Source organism: Lepisma saccharinum, chromosome 8 (assembly GCF_977018435.1).
Source record: "Lepisma saccharinum chromosome 8, izLepSacc3.1, whole genome shotgun sequence".
NCBI lineage: Eukaryota > Metazoa > Arthropoda > Insecta > Zygentoma > Lepismatidae > Lepisma > Lepisma saccharinum.
In genome coordinates, this window is record NC_139236.1 from 83973625 (window position 1) to 83993891 (window position 20267).

Sequence of the window (20267 nt, forward strand, 5' to 3'; positions counted from 1 at the left end):
ACACATCCTCCGAGTTTGGATTCATTTGGGCCATTATTTCTGGGTGTTGCAATTTTCACAAACAGCAGTGTATTAATATCAGTCACAAAGTAAGTAATGAAAGCCCAATTCTAACGAGGTTTGAATTTTTTTAAAAAGATTTCTTAAGTCCAATTTATGCAGAGATAGGCTAATCGGGACTGAACCTACAGTTTAGAGCAAAATCCGAACCACTGTAATGATTGATTGATTCATTCATTTGATTTATTTTACTTCGCCTTTTGTGCCACTTTTGGCTAATTTGCGAAGATGGGGATGGGTGATGATATGATGAAATTGATGAATGGACACTCACAAACATCCATGCCAAGGCCAGGATTCGAACCCGTGACCCCTGGTGTCATAGCGCGATGTGCTAACCACTCCGTCACAGGGGCCGGCTTACTGTATTGCGTCTACCGGGTTTCGAACCCGAGGCCCTTTATTACAAGGCGATCTAACAAAGTTAAATGTAAAAATAATATTGTTATTTATAGTTATTAATGTACATTAAGCACATATTTGCATCCAAATTGTGCAAAGCAAATTTATTTGTTAAAATTTAAAAGTTATTATTCATAGTGAATTAATGGTAAGAATATAATTGTAGTACGCATCATGCTTGGCTGCAGTACAAAGTATTTATTTATATATACGGCCATGAACCTAATATAACTGTAAATTAATTGTTATCTGTGAATGGATAGAAATAGTAAAAATATTAAACTAATAATAATAATAGTGGTTCATAAAGTTTTACGATTGTGATTTCAATTTTTCCTAGATGAAAGGAAAATTGATTTTTCAAATAGGAAATTTTGCTATCTGGGTCTTGCAACAGTGTGTCCAAATGTCTAGATAACTCATATCCAGCTAAAGATTTTCGGCTCTAAGGAAGTGTTAGTCCGTGTGACCAGTTAACGGCACGGTTCACAAGCAAGGTTCAGGGACAATCCCATGCTTCAGAAACTCCACAATACCGAACCATTTTCCGTTCGGGAATCTCTCAGGAGTTTGTTGTCGCAGAACGGTTAAATGCAGCGGAGTGCAACCGTGGGGAACAGAGGTTGTAGACTTCATCATTCTTTGTGATCCTTTTCGGGAGCTGGAAACGCAGGATGTTAGGTCTGACAATATTCCTGCTGCTCGTTCTCATGGCTACCATCTCCGCCGTTCTGGTTGACTCGTCCTTTGACTTGGATGACAGGTAGGAATTGCATTTTTATGTAAAATGTACACAGTAAAGTCTCGTTGATTCGAATCTCGAGTTCCGTTTCCGTATAATCCAACGCAAAAAGAAACTCACAATAGAAGCCTGTTAGGGGGAGGATCTTAATGTACACACACACACACACACACATATATAGCTATATATATATATATATATATATATATATATATATATGCATGTGATATTCATAGTTATTATGTTATTACATATGAAAGCAAACTACGATAGAGCCACGGTAAGAAGCGGCCCCATTCACAGCACAGATCGGCAATTTTGACAAAATCCTGTCTCCCTGCTGGTTGCTCCTGGGAGGAGGGATTGGCAGCGATAAGCCCGATTGGCTAACAGCGGGTGACTGCCATAAAGGCGGTCTTCGCGCCTAGAGATACATCAACAGGACTGTAATTCCTTCACTAACTAGGTAAAATTACAATATAGTTTAAATGGTTTCATTATGTATTCGATTTGTTTAGTTCTTGCTTTCCATTAATATAAATCAACTAGATTTTATAGCTAAATGTGTCTCTTCCTTTTTCTTTATTTTTGTTGGATATAAATTGTTATAGATGTAGATTTGTTAATGAGAGAGAGAGAGATAGATGTAACACACTACTTTGTGTGTGTTAAGATATTATCTTCAGTAAAGTATAGGGTATTTAAAGTTAAAACTGACTGCTTGACTTTGTTATTATAAGAAAAACTCTCCCCAGAGGAAATTTTTGGTGGGGGCATATTTTTAGGACAATATTATTTGTGAAGGGAAAATCCCCCTCTCCCCCAAAGGCTTTTGCACTCTGCAATAGAGTTTCGTTAATTCCAGTCTTGGTAATCATATGATCCGAAGACAAAGAAACTAATGAAACTAACAAAGAAATCTGCCTTGCGTTGGAGGCGGTAATGATTAGATTAGATTAGATTTATTTTCTTTTTGTGCGAGCCATAGGCTGTACGCACTACATGTTTTTGATTTTTCTACACTATTTTGTTACATTTAGTTTTCGTTTAAGCTGTCTCTTACTTTGTTCCCTATATACACATTCTTCCCCTCCCTCGACAGTTCTTCTTCCAGTCTTTCTCCTCACTTCTCTTTTCCTGCACTCTCACCAAAACACGCATACATGTTGCTTTACACACACTACACACACTTACACTATAAAGATGGCTCGTCTGGAGCATGATCACTCATTTCGTTGCCTTCTCTAATAGCTTTCCCCCGCCGTTCTCTTACTTCCCCCAGGTATTTCCCCACTTGCTGCCCCGCTTCTCTTATCTTTATTCTGTCGTCTACCACTTCTATCACCTCTCTACCTGTTAAGTTTTTCATCCATTTGTCCCTTAGGTCCCGTGTAGAGGGGCAGTTCAGTAGGATATGCTTGTCCGTCTCCTCCCCATCACACAAAGGACATATCGTTTCCCCTGCTTCGTTTTTCTTTCTTAGTTGTTTCCATCCCCCTAATCTGAACCATGCCAGCGCGCCTCTTTAATTTTTTCCCACCACCTGGATATATTTCGCTTTCCCCCATTCTCTTACTCTTAGCTGTTCCCTGATTGAGGTCTTTGTTTGGCAGTCTGCTATTATTTCTTGTCTGTCTATGTCGAGTAACCTGTCCCTGATTTGATTTTCTGTTGAGATGCCCCCCCCCCCCCTTCCTCCCTCTTCCCATACCCAACCCATTCCGCTATTATATAAGAGATTTTTCACTTCCAGGCCCCAGCTGTAAACGTTATCCTCTCTTGTCTGTATTTCCAAACATTGTCCCCTCATCGTAGTTTGGCCCTCTTGTGATAATCGCATCCAATATTTAACAACCCTCATCCGTGCTTGTACCGCGTCTCTGTTCAGGCCCAATTCCTTGAGAATCCCACAGTTAGCCGTGCCTCTGCTTACGCCCATTACTCTCTTATAAAATTCTGTTTGTATGCCAATTATTGTGTTGTCCCCCCTTAACCCCCACAGTTCTATTCCATAGTTTAATGTACCTAACACTATTGATGAATAGAGGTTTTGAATGACCGGGAAAGGCATTTGGGGTGCCTTATTTATTGTCCTTATGACTTGTTCTATTGCAAATTTTGTTTTAGTTTTTCTTGCCCTTATGTGGTGTGTCCAACTCCCTGTCATGGAGAGTGTTGCCCCCAGGTATGTGAAGTTTTTAACCCGCTCGATTAACTCTCCCCCGTATGTCCATGTCTCTTGTCTGCTAAATATGTAGCCATTTTTGAAAGCAATAATTTTTGTTTTTTTAATGTTTACCTTCATTTTATATTTGATGCACCCCTCATATATGCTATCTATGCCCCTTTGAAGACCCTCTATTGTCTCGGACAAGATGACTATGTCGTCTGCATACATAAGGACTGGTATACTTTGCACTCCTACACATGGGATAGAATCCTGGTCCATTTTAGTTTCATGCGCTACCCAATCTATGAAAAGTGAAAATAGCACTGGTGAAAGGATGCATCCTTGTTTGAGTCCCCTGAGCGAAGGCTGCAGTGCCGAGACTTGGTTTCCTTCGCATCTTACTCCGAATTCTACCCTCGCATATATATGCACTACGTAGGACAACAGTCAGAGGCGACATCTACAGACAATCTGCTGTTCAGACGATGCCGTGACGTTACTCATCGGAAGCAATGCAAAGTCCCGAAGCAGAAGAACTTGGCCATTTGTTTCAAGGTATAAGTTCCACATTATATAATTATCTTTTTCCTTACATCGTTGTTGCTACTGTACTGAGCAACGGAAGTACGAGAAACGAGATTCATAACAATGCTCGTGATTCGTTGATTTCATTTACTTCGCTTTTCTTCCACTTTTGGCTAGTCGCCACGATGAGGATGAGCGATAGTATGATGAAATTGATGAACGGACACTCGCAAACATCCATGCCGGGATTCGAACCCGGGACTCCTGGCGTCGTAGCGCGATGTGCTAACCACTCCGCCACGGGGGCCGGCTTTTTTCTTTTTGTTATATTGTTTCATTCTTTTGCCTCTTCGGATTTTCCAGAGGCTATTCCGTAGTTTAGTATTTAGTTCATATCACAGGGAGTTGGCACCGATGAAAATGACGTCAAAAGTAAGCGCACTAGTTGTCTCCATATTTCTCAAGGGTGCCCGCAGGGAGGGACCAAGGGGGGGGGGGGACTTGACCCACTGAGATTTCTGGGAAAAGTTAATGTAATTCGAATGGTGAAATTGATGCAATATATTATAACAAAAAGTATTGTTTTCTGTGACATACAGACAGTAAGTTACAGCAACTATTATTATTATTATTATTATTGTTTTTAAGTAGGGTTACATTTAAGCTTACAGTCTATTTTACATTAATTATAATCAATAGATAATTATCTAGCTATAAAAAAAACAGCTTTTTGTCCTACATGAACAGAGGCGCAACCACGGTTTTTTGTCTGGAGGGCAAGTACCAGGATAAACGAACGAATAATAAATGTAATGTCATTATTATTGTTATTACTATTAGTATTATATAATTATTATATATAATATAATATTAATATATAATAATTATACTAATACTAATAGCTAATAATAACAATAATGGCATTATTATTATTATTATTATTATTATTATTACTAGTGATGGTGGTAGTAGCAGTAGTATCAAAGACGTGATTATCCTCATAAATTACTCAAAAAGGGGGTAGAAGTCTGTGGTAAAGCATTTGTTTGGAACAAACTATTTTAAATAATTTTTCAACACGTTCAATTTCACATTAGCTAATAATGGAAAACAAGAACACCAACTATATTCTTGAATGGCAGAAAATGAATGATAAATGCATTCCAAAGATAATTATTTTGTATCTAACATGTATAACTTTCTCGTTCAAGATATGTTTTACACATATATACAACATGGAGCGACATAAAATAATAAAGTACATATGCAACATGCTAACACTAAAATGTGTACGTATTCAAAGTTTATTCAATACATAATACAACACATATTATTTAAACACATTACAGAAAACAAGCATATTGTGAGCGAAGCGAGGAAGAAAATTTTTAGATCCAATTTTTGCAACTGACAACAATATTGATTTAAAGGGTGCAAATAATTTCACGGGATGCCATGACATTCTCTCTCTTTACAATTTTTTTTCATTTAGATCCCTTGGCGTCCATGCCTGACTCTCGTTACCTCACTCTGAACTTGACGAGACAGAAAAGTACTGAATGCGAGCGAAGCGAGCAACAAAATTTTACGAAATGTATTTTCATTTGCATAAAATTTGAACTCAAGGGAGGCAATTGCTCCTATGTGCCCTCCTGTAGGTGCCCTTGGCCATCAATGTTTGCCCCCTATTTGCCAGTAATAGGGTGCAAATAATATCACGGGGCGCCAAGGCATTCTTTCTTTCACAGTTTTTTTTTATTTTTTTATTTAGATCATTCGGGCCCCTTTTCCAACTTCCACCACCCCCTAGCTACAACGGCTATGAACTTGACGACACTGAGAAAAAGGAAGGATTGCGAGCGAAGCGAGCCAGAATATTTAAAAAATGTATTTTTATTTGCAAGAAATTTGAAATCGAGAGGGGTGCCCTTGGCCGTCAACGTTTGCCCCGCCTAGAATTGACTTCCGTCGAAGGTTGGGGGCAATGCCCCCTGTCCCCCCTGTGGGTGCGCCACTGTACATAAATTAATATATTAAGTTTACAGTTATGCAAATTGTATATAGATATACAAAATATGGAAATTACAGATGTATGTAGCTAATTATAAAAACATTAGTAGTAGTATTAGTAGTAATAATGATAATAACAATAACAAAAATAATAGAAACAATAATAGCAATAATAATAGTAATAAATTTCTATGACTGCCTCCATGAGAAAAAATCCTACGGGCGCCCTTGCATATTCTATAAATAGCAGTAGCGGCTCTGGCGGAGCTTACGCTGACATGGTTGCCGCTGCGTCTGACTCTTATGTTTGCCGCGGTCGAAAGAAAAGCAAGAAAACCGACTCCCGTGCTGCTCCAACAATGCTTGACCTAAGGTGTAACAAAACGGATTTCATTTTAACTGTGTAAACTAACTATTTAGTTCACAAACGATGTGGTTTAATGTTGGATATTACTTCAATTATAAGCAGCGAGGTTAAAGATAAAAGACGAATGTCTAGCAACCCTAGATCCGGCAGCACCCGCAAATCTGGACGCCTTCATCCCAGTTGCCTGTAATGTCAAAGCATACGCCCAATACTTTGCGTTGTGACTTACATAATTTTTTGGGCCTTTTCCTTTCACTGATATGCTCTTCAAAATGTGCGCAAATATCGTGACCATGATAATGAGTAATATTCTGGAATGTAATTATTTGCATTTGCAAATTCTGTCCTACTCATTTCCTGCAAATGATTTTTTAGTGAAAGAAAAAGAATAATAAGAATAAAAATATGACACTCGGCGGAATAAAATCTACAGCTTATTGCAAAGTATGATTGAATAAGTGGCGCAACACAGTGGGGTCAGTGGGCATTGCTCCCTTAACCTTAGATTGAAATAAATTATCTGGAGAACAGGCAAGAACGGGAAAACAATGAGGTAAGAAGTAGGACTAACAAAAAAATCTAAGAGCAACCTCACGAAAGAGGATATTCAAGATGGAATTAGTTTTATGGAAAACTGATGCCAAATATCTACTGTCGTCTTGAAATCTGCAACGTCCCCCGGTTGGACACCAGTCATCACAAAGTTAGTCCGCTACTCCTTTAGTCGGGAACATGAGAATCTTTGCAAATCATCAGGGCTTGCTGGGCCAAAAAGAAACACTACACAGTATTCAAAGTTAAACGTAGTTTTATAAGCACTTATATTTCCTATCGTATGTGTACTTACAAGCAAGACACAGATTTGCTTACGTTTCTGACTGACGAGGAACAATTCTATATCATATTAAATCACATCACAATCACTAAAGACACTTCCATATAGAATTAACGTTGGACAAGACAAACATAAATACACGAAAGTTTCTGTACTTAATTATTATTTCGAGTATAGTCAGAATGAAACGAAAATAGTTACCAATTACATTATTCCGGCATTCTATTAACTGTTACCACGTTCTTGTTGATCCTTCACCTTCACCTGTTTTCCAAACTCAGTCTGTCGTCAGTTGAGAAACATTCAGGTGTGTTCACTTCCTCTGCTGAGATGAGAAAGTGACGTCAACACGAACAGATTATGACGTATTTATAAACATCTACACAAATTCCAAACAATAACTGTATCAATCTAACTATAATTATCTGTGACAACTTGCACATTATTTGAAATAACAAACATTTTAAAAATCTTAACATCTTACAAATATAAAATCTTAAACTCTCAGGTTCGTTACAATTGCCCCTCGTCCGTGGAAAATTTTTGAAGAAATTGTAATTTACAAGTTCTGAAAAAATTTTGAGTATACCATGAAACTTTAAATATAGAAATTATCTTGACACTCAGTCAACTTCACCAACCAAAGCTTGTCTGTGTTCTTGAGAACAATTAAAGATCCTAAGATTGTCAAAATTGACTCGATCGATCGGGTTCTTGGAATTGGGATGTAACAGTAGGGTAGTATTGCTTCGAATATCTGTAGCAATGTAGGGACCAATATATACCTCAAACAACTTAGCGATGGTTTTATTTTTCCTAGAACTTAGTTTGTGATTTCTTACGAGCACCAAATCTCCTTCCTTTAGCTGAAGAGCATTGCACTTGACTTTGAATTTTCTCCTATCACTTTTCGAGCGTTCCCTTTTCTTCGCCATAAACATCTTTCTATCCCAGTTAGTTAAATGAGGATCATCGTCGTTATCAGGCCAACAAAAGTGGTCCAATATTTCATTGGGCACAGGGCGATTGAAAAATAGTTCTGAAGGAGCATACCCAGTAGTGTCCGAAACAGAATTGTTCAGTAACCAGGCAATTTCTGATAAATATTTCGACCAACTTTGATGTTCGTGATGACAAAATAACCTGAGCAGTCGAACAATCTCCTGATTCATACGTTCTATAGTATTACTACTAGGGTGATAGGCCGTAGTGAATAAATACTTAACACCCTTTTTGTCGAAATATTCTTTCCACAGCGCAGAAGTGAATTGTGTACCTCGATCCGATAAGATTGCCTTGACTTTAGGAAAATGGGTGAAGTACCCTTTCTCCATCACATTGATTATTTCTCTGGCGGTGCCACGTCTCAGTGGGTAAACGGAGACGAACTTTGTTCCTAAATCTACCAAGGATAGAATGTATTGGAATCCTTGGGACATGGGCAATTTACCGATCAGGTCTATTGATAGTAGTTCGTGAGGACTCTTTTGATTAATATGTAACTTGTCTTTGATGATTCCTAACTTGTCCATTTTAGTCTTGGCACATACGAGGCAATCCCTAATGTGCTTAACAACATCCTGTTTCATCTTTGGCCAAAAGTATCTACTTTTTATTCTATTTAGGGTTTTTGCTACCCCGAAATGTCCTAGTTCGTCGTGATTTTCCCGAAGCACTTTTTCTTTGAACTTTATAGGGACACACAATTTCCAAGTTAATTCTTCACCGGAGGTTTTTCGGAATAACAGACTTCCATAAATCTGATACACGTTTTTCACCTTACTTTCAGTCGGAGAGTCTTCAGTCTCTGGCTGATTCAAAAGCTTTATTATGCTTTGGCAAAAAACATCATCTTCTTGTGCTTCAGCCCAATTTGTTATGTCCTCCATTTCTCCTCTTTCTTGCCATATATAATTTACATGGAAATAGTTAGCTTCTTCCTTCCCTTTGCCTTCATCGATGGGATAGCGACTCAGAATATCCGGTACCACGTTATCCTTTCCTTGGATGTATTTAATTTCAAAAGAGTAAGACTGCAATTTTAGAGACCATCTTGTAAGCCTGCAATTCCAATTTTTAGAATTTTGAAGCCACATTAATCCACGATGATCTGTGTATATTTTAAAATGCCTTCCTCTCAAATATATTTCAAATTTGTTGATACCAAAAAGAATAGCCAAACATTCCAATTCGTGAATAGAATAGTGTCTCTCATTTTCTTTTAATTTTCTGCTAGCGTACTGCACGACAGTTTTCTCGTCGGCTTTGTTCTTGAAATAAGATGCAACCTAGACCTTTGGTAGAGGCGTCACATTGAATACAAAATTCTCTGTTTAGATCAGGCTGAGCTAGGGCTGGAGTATTTGTCAATTCAATTTTCAGCTGGTCAAAAACAGTTTCTTGATCCTGGCCCCAGTTCCATTTAGCAGACTTTGAGAGCAATCTTAATAAAGGCTCCGTTTTGATGGAAAAGTCTTTTATAAACTTCCGCCTCCAATTTGCTAAACCTAAAAATTTTCGAACATCCTTCTTACATTTAGGTTGTGGAAATTTTAAAATTGCTTCATTCTTTTTTGGATCAACTCTAACATGGTCTCCAGAAATCAAGTGTCCTAGATACACTAGTTCTCCCTTAACAAAATTACACTTCCTAAGTTTCACTTTAAGACCTACGTCTTTCAGTCTTTGAAGTACTTCTTGTATGTGCTGAATGTGAGTGTTAAGATCCGCATCGAAAATCAACAGGTCGTCGATATAAACTGTTAAGAAATGCTCTGTTTCTGGCCCAAACACTCGATGCATTACGTATACAAAAGTGGACACAGCATTTGACAAACCAAAAGGCATTTTCAAAAATTCATACTGTCTGCCTTTATATGAGAACGCTGTGTATTTGCGGCAGTCTGGTTTTAAAGGAATCTGTAAATAACCAGAGGCAAGATCCAGACTTGTAAAGTACCGCGATCCTTTAAACTTCTGAAGAGACTCGTCAATTGGCGGAACCGAACTTTTAGGTATTAACATGATAGAGTTTAGCAGTCTGAAATCTATGCATGGTCTGACACTCCCATCTGGCTTGTCTACAACCAATAGAGGATTTAAGTAAGGAGATACTGACGGTTGAATGATATTCCAGGCCTTCCATAAGTCTAGTTCCTTTTCCAGAGCAGCCCTTTTTGAAAGTGGCACGGGATATGGTGGGCGATGGACTGGTTCGGTGCTTGTTAAGAGTATTTCACACTCAGCGCTCTCCATTGTTCCGGGCTTCTCAGAGAATACCTTTAAATAACGAGTCAGCACGTTTAATAGCTCCTGCTTCTGGGAATCATTTAAAATATTAATAGTTTCAACCTTCTCTCTGAGGTCCGCGGTTTTATACATCCACTTCTCATCCTCATCCTGGACTTTTTGGATGTACCGCACTATTTCTATATCTACAGGATTCCCTTCTTCTTGATCAGGAGTCCTACCGAACAACAAAGTAACTGAATTCTTCCTGAAACTTATTTCTGCTTCGTGCTGTCTTAGAAAAGGCATACCTAGAAGAAGATCGGTACGAAAACCTTTTAAGATGAATACTTCTGTGCTAAAATTCATGCCACCAATTTCCAGTTCTACCCGTCTACATCCGAACACTCTCTTCTTATGACTTCCGGAAAAATCTACCAGTCTTATGTCAGAAACTATTTGCATTTGAATGCCTGGTATCAGATTAATTAACTGGGTCCAGATCTCGTAACTTAATATTGAACATTCACTTCCAGTATCAATAATGCAAGTCACCGGGATGTCCATTAATTTTGCAGGTACTGCAGGAGATTTGTACTTAGTTTTTGATGTTCGAGCTGATTTTAATTGGCTTTGTAAATTAATTTCTTCCATTTCTGTTAACTGAAAATTTACATGTAATTCCTGTATGGGACGCTCCTCAGAGGCTCCTTGCCTAAACGGAAGCGAAACATCTAGACAAGGTCTTAGTTTGTTTGACATGATTGGGATCGCTGGTTTTGCAGAAACTCTCTAGTAGTCTCCACTGCTTCTTCCTGCTCTGAGGCAACGTCATGTCTTGGTGAGAAGGAACCACAATTGTCACCTCTACGTGGTGGAGAGTACCGTCTGGGCGAAGTAGGATTACGTCGTTCTTGGTAACGCCATCCGTCTGGAGAATTCCGCTCTTGCTCTGGACGAGGCCTGTAGAAATTTCGCTGTCTTTGGTTTTGATCTTAGTTGAAACCTCTCCTGCCTAATCCTCTGTTGAATCTTCGAGGTCGTGAGAAATTTCCTCCTCGACTCTCTGAATCCGTCTGGATATTCCGGATCTTAAAACTTTTATTGCCTGCAGCCTCTTTATTCTTAGGGTCTTCTTTATTCTTCCAGGAATCAGGGTCATCATAAATATCGAAGTCCTTTAAGAAGTGTGTCAATTCATCCACACTTCGTGGAGCATGCGCCAGACAAAGATTCCGAATGCGATACGGCAACTGTCCAATGATCAAATTAAGAACTTCACTCTCATTAAAATTGTCAGCTAGGTTTCTGTACGCTGCGTAGACACTCCAGGCAAAACTCTCTAAGTTGTCGTGGACCAGGCGAGAATACCTTCGGTTCCTCACAGCAGCTAGTTGTCTTTGTTTTGCCTTTTCTGATGCAAATTCATCCTTAAAGCGTGCGCAGAAATCAGCATAATTCACAAAGTTGTCCATATTACCAGCTAACCAATGCTCAGCTTTGCCGGTAAAAACCCGAGGTAATAATTCCAATCTATAGTGCTCAGGCACTTGCATTAAGTCGAAACTGACATTTAATTCACGCAGATATCTTTCGGCAGATTGAGCTTCGATATCGCCTTTAAACTTTGGAATGTTCGCGATATCAGCCATTCTGGGCATCTTAAACTCTGTTCTGCGTCGAGGAGAAAAACCGTCAATACTATCCTTTTCTCTAGGCCTCTTGCATCTATCAGAAGTTGTGGTATTACCGGGGAAGAATGGGTTTGGAAGTACAACAGCAGGTTCATATGCAGTAGCTTCTGGGTTCAGTCCTCGGATTGGATCAGGCACTATATCGGAAGAGGTTTCTGGTCGAATCTGTAAATTATGGATCTTTTCCTGCAGTTCACTGACCCTACTTATAATTGTAACTGTCTGTTCCTGAATTTCTTGGCGAAGAGATACTTCCATCTTCTTAGCCTTCTCATGGAGAAAATTAACCTTTTCTCCAGCTGCCTTTATTTCAACTTTCTGTTCTTGCACTATATTTTCTATGAGTTCTGTTCGTTCACCAAAGGTTTTTAGTGCTACATTAAATGACTCTACAGAACTCTTTAATTCTTGAACTCTTTCTGGAGGGTCACATTCAGATTCTCTTTCAGACTGGACAATTTCAAGGCAGGTTTCCATATTCTTCTTCAATTGATCCTGTTCTTTCTCTAACCGTCCTTGCCGAACTGTTAACCTAGCTGCTCTTCCACAATTTCCTTTACCCTTTCGTCCACCTTTTCAGTGACTTTAATACTAAGCTTTTCTATCTCTCCTCTGATGCTCTCTACCTGTTCAAGTTTATGTTGAGAGAATAGAGCCTGTAACTCTGACCTTAGCTTTATATCTTCCTGCATCCTCCTTTCTTCCTGGTTTTCAATCAATGAACGGAAAATATCTAAGTCTTCTTTTCTCTTTCTCTCTTCCTCCTCTTTCTCTTTCCTTCTCTTTTCTTCTTCCTCTTCTTTTTCCTTCTTTCTCCTTTCGTCTTCCTCCTCTTTCTCTTTCCTTCTCTTTTCTTCTTCCTCTTCTTTTTCCTTCTTTCTCCTTTCCTCTTCCTCTTCTTTCTTTTTCCTTCTCTTTTCTTCTTCATCCTCTTTCTCTTTCCTTCTCTTTTCTTCTTCCTCCTCTTTCTCTTTCCTTCTCTTTTCTTCTTCCTCTTCTTTTTCCTTCTTTCTCCTTTCCTCTTCCTCTTCTTTATCTTTCCTTCTCTTTTCATCTTCATCCTCTTTCTCTTTCCTTCTCTTTTCTTCTTCCTCTTCTTTCTCTTTCCTTCTCTTTTCTTCTATAGACTCAACTATGAGCTTAAACTCCATCATCTCCTTCTTTCGAACTTTCTCTATCTGAGCCATCTCTTTCTTACGCTGTTTCTCCTCCTCTATCCTTTCCTTCTGTCTACGGTCTTCATCCTCCTTTTCTTTTTGGTTTCGCTCTGCTTTATCTTTCATCAACCAATCAAGTAGCCAGTGATCTGATGAGGGTTTGGTAGGAACGCTCGGTTCTGGTTCTGTTTCTGGTGCTGACCAGCATGATGTGCATCGCATCTCTTTATTTGATGCCAACGTTACTTCCTGCCCATCACAACTACTATGAAACCTCAGCAAACATTGGCAACACTGGAAGAATTCCCTGTCATTGGTAAGATCATCACAGCATCCAAACTTGGTTTCTGCATCCATTGTCGTTCTTCCTCTGCTTCGCAGATTCATTCCTGTCGCGTCTTTCTCCATTCTACAACACCGTCTATGACTCTTACCAGTTAATACCTTCACTTCACTATCACACTTTGACCTTCGTGAATTCCAAGGACTTTCAATATCACCTTCGTGAATTCTATGGACGAACACTTTCAGTATGCACTAAATCGGGTATCACGTTTTAATTGCTAAAATAACTTTGCACTCAAGCCCCCACGATTGTACCAAAATAACTATGCACTCGAGCCCCACGTTGGGCGCCAAAATAACTATGCAACGTCCCCCGGTTGGACACCAGTCATCACAAAGTTAGTCCGCTACTCCTTTAGTCGGGAACATGAGAATCTTTGCAAATCATCAGGGCTTGCTGGGCCAAAAAGAAACACTACACAGTATTCAAAGTTAAACGTAGTTTTATAAGCACTTATATTTCCTATCGTATGTGTACTTACAAGAAAGACACAGATTTGCTTACGTTTCTGACTGACGAGGAACAATTCTATATCATATTAAATCACATCACAATCACTAAAGACACTTCCTTATAGAATTAACGTTGGACAAGACAAACATAAATACACGAAAGTTTCTGTACTTAATTATTATTTCGAGTATAGCCAGAATGAAACGAAAATAGTTACCAATTACATTATTCCGGCATTCTATTAACTGTTACCACGTTCTTGTTGATCCTTCACCTTCACCTTCACCTTCAACTATAATTATCTGTGACAACTTGCACATTATTTGAAATAACAAACATTTTAAAAATCTTAACATCTTACAAATATAAAATCTTAAACTCTCAGGTTCGTTACAAATCATACGATGCGACTGTCTCGTTCATAGGACTAAGTGCAACTTGATTTGCACCAGTCACTGAACGAAGGCAAACTCATACAGGAACAAGCTTCGAATTTTATACAAGGATTTTTATCTTTCTCTTCGACGTTTTAATTATATATGATATCTACTATTTCTTATATAATTTCTACGTGTGTGGTAGTTTCATATTTGAGTATTTCGTTTTCTGGTAGGCAATTCTTCATTTTTCATTACAATTTTCTGCCTTTAAATATAATTGTGTATGAATGCTTACTGATTTTTATCCGCTATTACAGATACTGGCACTCGCCCCCCCCCCCCCCCAGGACATCCGCAGAGAGAGCAAAAAAGGGTAAATTTTCCCCGTGGAATTCAAAATTTGCACCAATAAGTCGGTCTAAATTATCAATTTTGACCTAGAATTTGGTAATTTGCTTTTGCTCGCTACACTCGTGCCTTTTATGTTTCTATGAGTCACTAGAAAATGAAAAATGTATATAGTTACAATTTTGTAGCTCATTTTGACCACAACAGAATTTCTACATATTACAATGAAAATATTTGTCATTAAAATAATGATATTTACCATTTCCCAAAAATAGATTTAAAAATTTCCTTACTTGCTACGCTCGCAAAGCATTTTTTTGTGAACTAATTTTCCCTAAAGAATGGTAATAAAAACACTAATAACAATGTTAATAGTAATAATAATAGAATGTACGTGCATATAGCATCATACCGCGAAGGCACGTTTATGGGACGTGGGGACAGGGTCCCACACATTCTCGATCTCAGCCATTTTGGAGGTGATATCATCAGCACCAATCTCCGGTCGCCTATTCCCCCCCCCCCCACCCATGGTTGCCCCCAGGTACACATTGATTTGAGGCTGGATGAGCCTCGGGGCCGCTTTATGGGGGTAAAAGGCAGGGAAAATTCCGACTTTAGATCACCAACACCGGTAGTGTTGCTCACGGGACGGGACATGTCCCGTCTCGTCTCGTGTCTCGTCTCGTTTTCGAGACGAGACACGAGACGGGACAAGCCTTTTGAAATTCGAGACGGGACGAGACGGAATGCCTTTCTCGTCTCGTTTTCGAGACGAGACATGAGACGGGACGGGACGGCTTTTGAAAAGTCTCGTCTCGTCTCGAATGTCTCGAAAAAATAAAAGCAAAATTTTTAATCATTTGCAAATACTTGTTTGCTTGGAATAAAGTATTTCAATTAGAAACGTTGATAAGCGTGTATTAAGTCAAAATAAGAAGACTATTCTAGAGAGAGGATTGAATGAATACCTAAACGTATTTCCTATACTCTTTCGAAACACAGCGTTACTCCCCATTTTTTTTAAAAAAAAAAATATTCCAGGTTAATAATTTTATGTTACGATAGTACTCCAGATACTAATACAATTCTGAATAACATCAAGTAAAAGGGCAGGTAGAGAAGGTGGAAGGAGGGGACAAAACATCGTGGAGTGTCTGAGTCCGAGATTTATCTTGTAAAAATAGTCTCAGCTCTATAGGTTGGAAAGATAAACGGACAGACGGATATGGTTTATTTTTATTATTTAATTTTTACATCAAAGGATGTACAGAAGTGATTGTTATTAGGAAGTAGGAAAAGCATTGTAGGAAACATGGCAGTGCAAATTGATAAGGAGTTGTTGGGAAAGTTATTAAGGAGTCCAAGATATAAGCAAGACTAAGAGAAGGAGATAATTAGGGACAAATAATCTTGCATTATCCCACTCCGAACAGGTGAGAGCTAAAGAAGAGAAGAAAATACGGGAAATATGGAAAGAAGTAATTTGGTGATTTTAGTGTTTACAGGGAACCACGACAAGATTTTACCACATGATTATTTGCACGGGTTGCGAAATTATTACAATGTTATGGAAATTTCGGATGTCTTTGTTGAGAAAATTCTTGTTGTTTCCCTCAGGCATTCTGCAGGTGGTTGGATTTGATTTTTTTACGTCCGTTTGAAGATTATTTCCAATGTTTTTTTAATTCTTTATTTCTTATTTAAGGAGAATACTATTCCTTGGATTGTAATAACGAAATACTGAGGCTGATATAGAATAGGTTTCAAATGAAGGAAGTGCACTAAGTTCTGTATAATCGTCGTAGAAGGAAACTTTGTTCTATGAGGGGATTCCCCGATGATACAGTGGTGGTATCGTCGCCTTGTAATCAAGATGTCCCGGGTTCGATACCGGTGAAGGCACATTGTGATTTGAACCCCACATTAAACTGTGGGTCCAGTCCCGATTAGCCTTTCTGTAAATCAGATGAAGGAATGTTGTAGCTGTTCTTTTTATTCTGTAAATTTAGCCTTCAAGTTTGTGATCAAAATACATGTAGTATCTACTGTCTACATTTTCACTCGTTATTAAACACATTTCACAAAGTAGTTTTATCGAACTTCAGAGGGAAGCTGACACCAATGTCAGGGTGGCGGGAGCTTGTTTACGACCAGGGTGTATTCCGAGACTATTTTTCGCCGTTCCCCACTGACAAAGGTTTCGCTTTGAACAATGGACACCGTTGCTTCAGGGGGCAAACCCCAAACATAGGGTGAGGTTAACCTGCAGTAGCGGGTACGTGCCATAAATCCAGGCCTAAAGTAGGAATGAAAGTTGATGCTAGGTAGGGGCAATAAAAATTCTGTAACTTGGTTTGCTTGCTGACAGGAAGTTTTGCAGTAAAAGCTGAAAAGGAAAACGGCAGACTTTGAATGAAAGCGGGACAGTGAACACAAGTTCTTTGTATTATTCGCCGACACACAAGCTTCCATTTCGAAGGTGAGGCTATCAGCAGCGAAGTTATTAGAGGGTTGGAAGCAGTGACGACGCCAGAGGCGGCAGGGGGACGCCCTATGTCAGACACTTCGTCCCCCCCCCCACCCGGGCCCCCGAACTGAAGTTAATTAAATATCGAATAATAAGAGAGTTCATTTATAAGAGTATGACGATTTTCACCTTTTCAAAGTGGTGTATTCTGCATGATATCACTTTCCTGCTTATAATACCAACTTGATTAACAAATATTATTTTGCTTCGTCCAAGATTCGAGCGCCGACCTGGGCATAGGTGATTTCTCATTCATTTATGTCCTGTAATAGCCGAGATTAACCTAAGTTTTAACCAGTCTTAAGAACTGGGAAAAAGTGTTGAATGTGAATGATTTTAAAACATCACGAATATTTTCAGGACCACAAGACATCATCTGTAGCACGGGCAAATTATTCTAATCGTGGTCGTTAGTGACAACGCTAATTATTAAAAGGCATTCAAAGTTGATTCAAGATTTGGTTGGTTGGTTGATTTGGCGTTTGAAGTCCACTTTATGCACAGTAAGGCTAATCGGGACTGGACCTACAGTTTAAAGTGCCTCCACTGGGTATCGAACCCGGGACCAAAGGTGATCGAAGAAAAACCGACACTACATGTCAGTTGTTGTGGATTCATCGCGGTTTCTTACTATTCAGGGACTTGAATTTCGAGATGATGAGTCTGAGGAAACCTTAACAAAGGGAATTTCTTCGATACTCTTGAAGCTAATGAGGGGATATTATTTGGAAATGTATTGAACGTGAACCTTAAAATGCAAATTACACTTAAAATTCGATTCAAACATATCGCGGGCAGGTAAAAGAACGCTTATTAGGATTTGCCACTCTTCAATCATTAGATGCAGGTTCGCTCTTTCTCGTACATATCAAAATCGAAGAACTTCTTCCCACGAACTCCATAGGTGCCTGTAATTGGGTAACACAGACTTACGTTGGAGTGGTAGAGTAAGAGTAAGTATTGCCAGGGTCAGAATATTTCTTGAATTATGAGATAACTGTAACCTTTTGTCTGATTTTTTATCCTGTGATAACATTTCCCTGAAAGGTGAAACACAAATTTTGCCCAAAACTCTTCAGCGTTACGAAGATGGTTGTCCTTAAAATCTTTGAAAAGGCTTGCTCGAAACAGGATGCTGGAAGCAAACTGCCTCATTTGGCTGTTCTTGCCATTGAGAAGAAATGTCAAGTCCTGGACGTACCAAAGGTGCGCAATGTGTTCTCCAAAGCACATAGAGTAGAATTCTCCTACAAGAGAATTGCACTTCACTAAGTGCCTCACATTGTTTCTAATACTTAAGAAGATTCATTTCTTCCAACGTCACGTTTATTTTGCAAGAAAATTAAACTCTTAGAAGCATTATTTTCATCATTTATATTATTATCTTATAACTTAAATATTTATATCAGTAGTTTCATCTCAAGAAAGATGATGAATTATAAAATTATGAATGTCTTTCAATACTGAAATAGGCCACTAGAGACAACGCAACTTACCAATAAAAAAGAATTAATGTCTTTATTAAAACGAATCATGTGGAGATAAACTCGTAATCAAGAAGTAAATTTAGGCAGTAAACGTCCACTCTAAATAAAAGACACACACACAAAACACCATACATGAATATAATAATAATAATAATTATTATTATATAAGTATATATATGTGTAGTGTTTTCGGGCGTTTTAATGTGACTGCCCTCTTACAATATTTTGTTGCCAGCCTCCCCCCCCCCCCCAGTCAAATTTCCCTGGCGCCGTCACTGGTTGGAAGTAAATTTATTAGGACGAGGAAAGTAACATTAGCTATTGACAGTGTTGCACCAAATGACGTGATATGTGCTACTGTTTGTATAAATGATAGGAAATTTAAGCAAAAATTTATAATTGTTGAGACTTGAGAGTTGTTTCCTTCATTTGATCTTAGGAAGAGGTTTTCTGAGACAGAGTGGGATTATTTTACACATACATGGGAAAGGGTGGTTGTTTAAAGATAGAGACGTATTTTGCACATTTTTTAAAAGTTCAGATAAAACGAGAATTTAGCCTTACTCTTATGAAAAGAAATAACGCAGTAGGGGGAAAAAATAACTTCACATTTTTCGCACCTGGTGGGATGCAACACAAGAGTATTGCAGGAAGTCTATGAACGAAGATGAAGAAGGATATGTGAAATTTGACTTACCTGCGGGTGAATTAGTTTATTCTAATATTCTTAAGGTTGATATTGTTTTTGTTTTTTTTTTGTTGTTTTTTTAAGTCCACTTGATTCGCAAATAGGCTAAATCGCGAACCGACCTACAGTTTAAAGTGCGATCCGATCCACTTTGTGCCTCCATTGAGTATCGACGCGAGGACCCTTCATTACAAGACATCGACGTTATTACTACGCCATCGGGGAGGCACCCAAATTACACAAATATGTTGATTCCAATAACACGTTATATGCATAATCTGATAATGATGCACTTTGGGTGCATCTAAACATATTTTTTTCAACTATAGCATGTCTAAAAGAATCATTGAAGTTGGGATTTTTATAACTTCAGGAGGCACGGCTCTGTAAACGTGCGATATAAAATTAATGCAGGTTTGCCTTCCATACGTGGTGGTTTTGTCACATTTCTTCGCTTCGTAAAACATACACTTTTGCAGGAAAGGGTTCTTGCATCCTCCTGGGGCCTTGCTCTAGCTAAACAAAAAATATATTTGTTTAGCATAATCGAGGGTTACATATTCCTGCCGAACTTACTAGAAAACAAGGATTCTATTGGGATCATACTGCTTTGAATGACAGCACCAATGAAGTTTTATGTACGCTACTACTTATAATAATGAACATAAAATATTAATCAGGAACTTTATTTTTCGTCAACTGGATGTAACATCTTTTTTTGTTATTCAGCAAATATTCAATTCATCACCTTTTTTTACATTAATTTTCTTGCCAGGACAGCTGTTTTTATGCAGATTTTGACGATCTTAACTACACGTAAGCTAGATATTAGCTAATATTTGTGC

At 38.5% G+C, this 20267-nt stretch overlaps 1 protein-coding gene across 1 annotated transcript in view; it reads left to right on the plus strand.

The window, feature by feature from the left end:
* Positions 1–1118: 1118 nt before the first annotated feature.
* The window catches only part of Psf2 (DNA replication complex GINS protein PSF2-like protein), a 54927-nt gene continuing 35778 nt past the window's right edge, over positions 1119–20267 (plus strand). The window contains exon 1 of the mRNA XM_083127658.1: positions 1119–1225. The gene's annotated coding sequence lies outside the window, so the exon portion shown is untranslated. The remainder of the gene's footprint in view (positions 1226–20267) is intronic.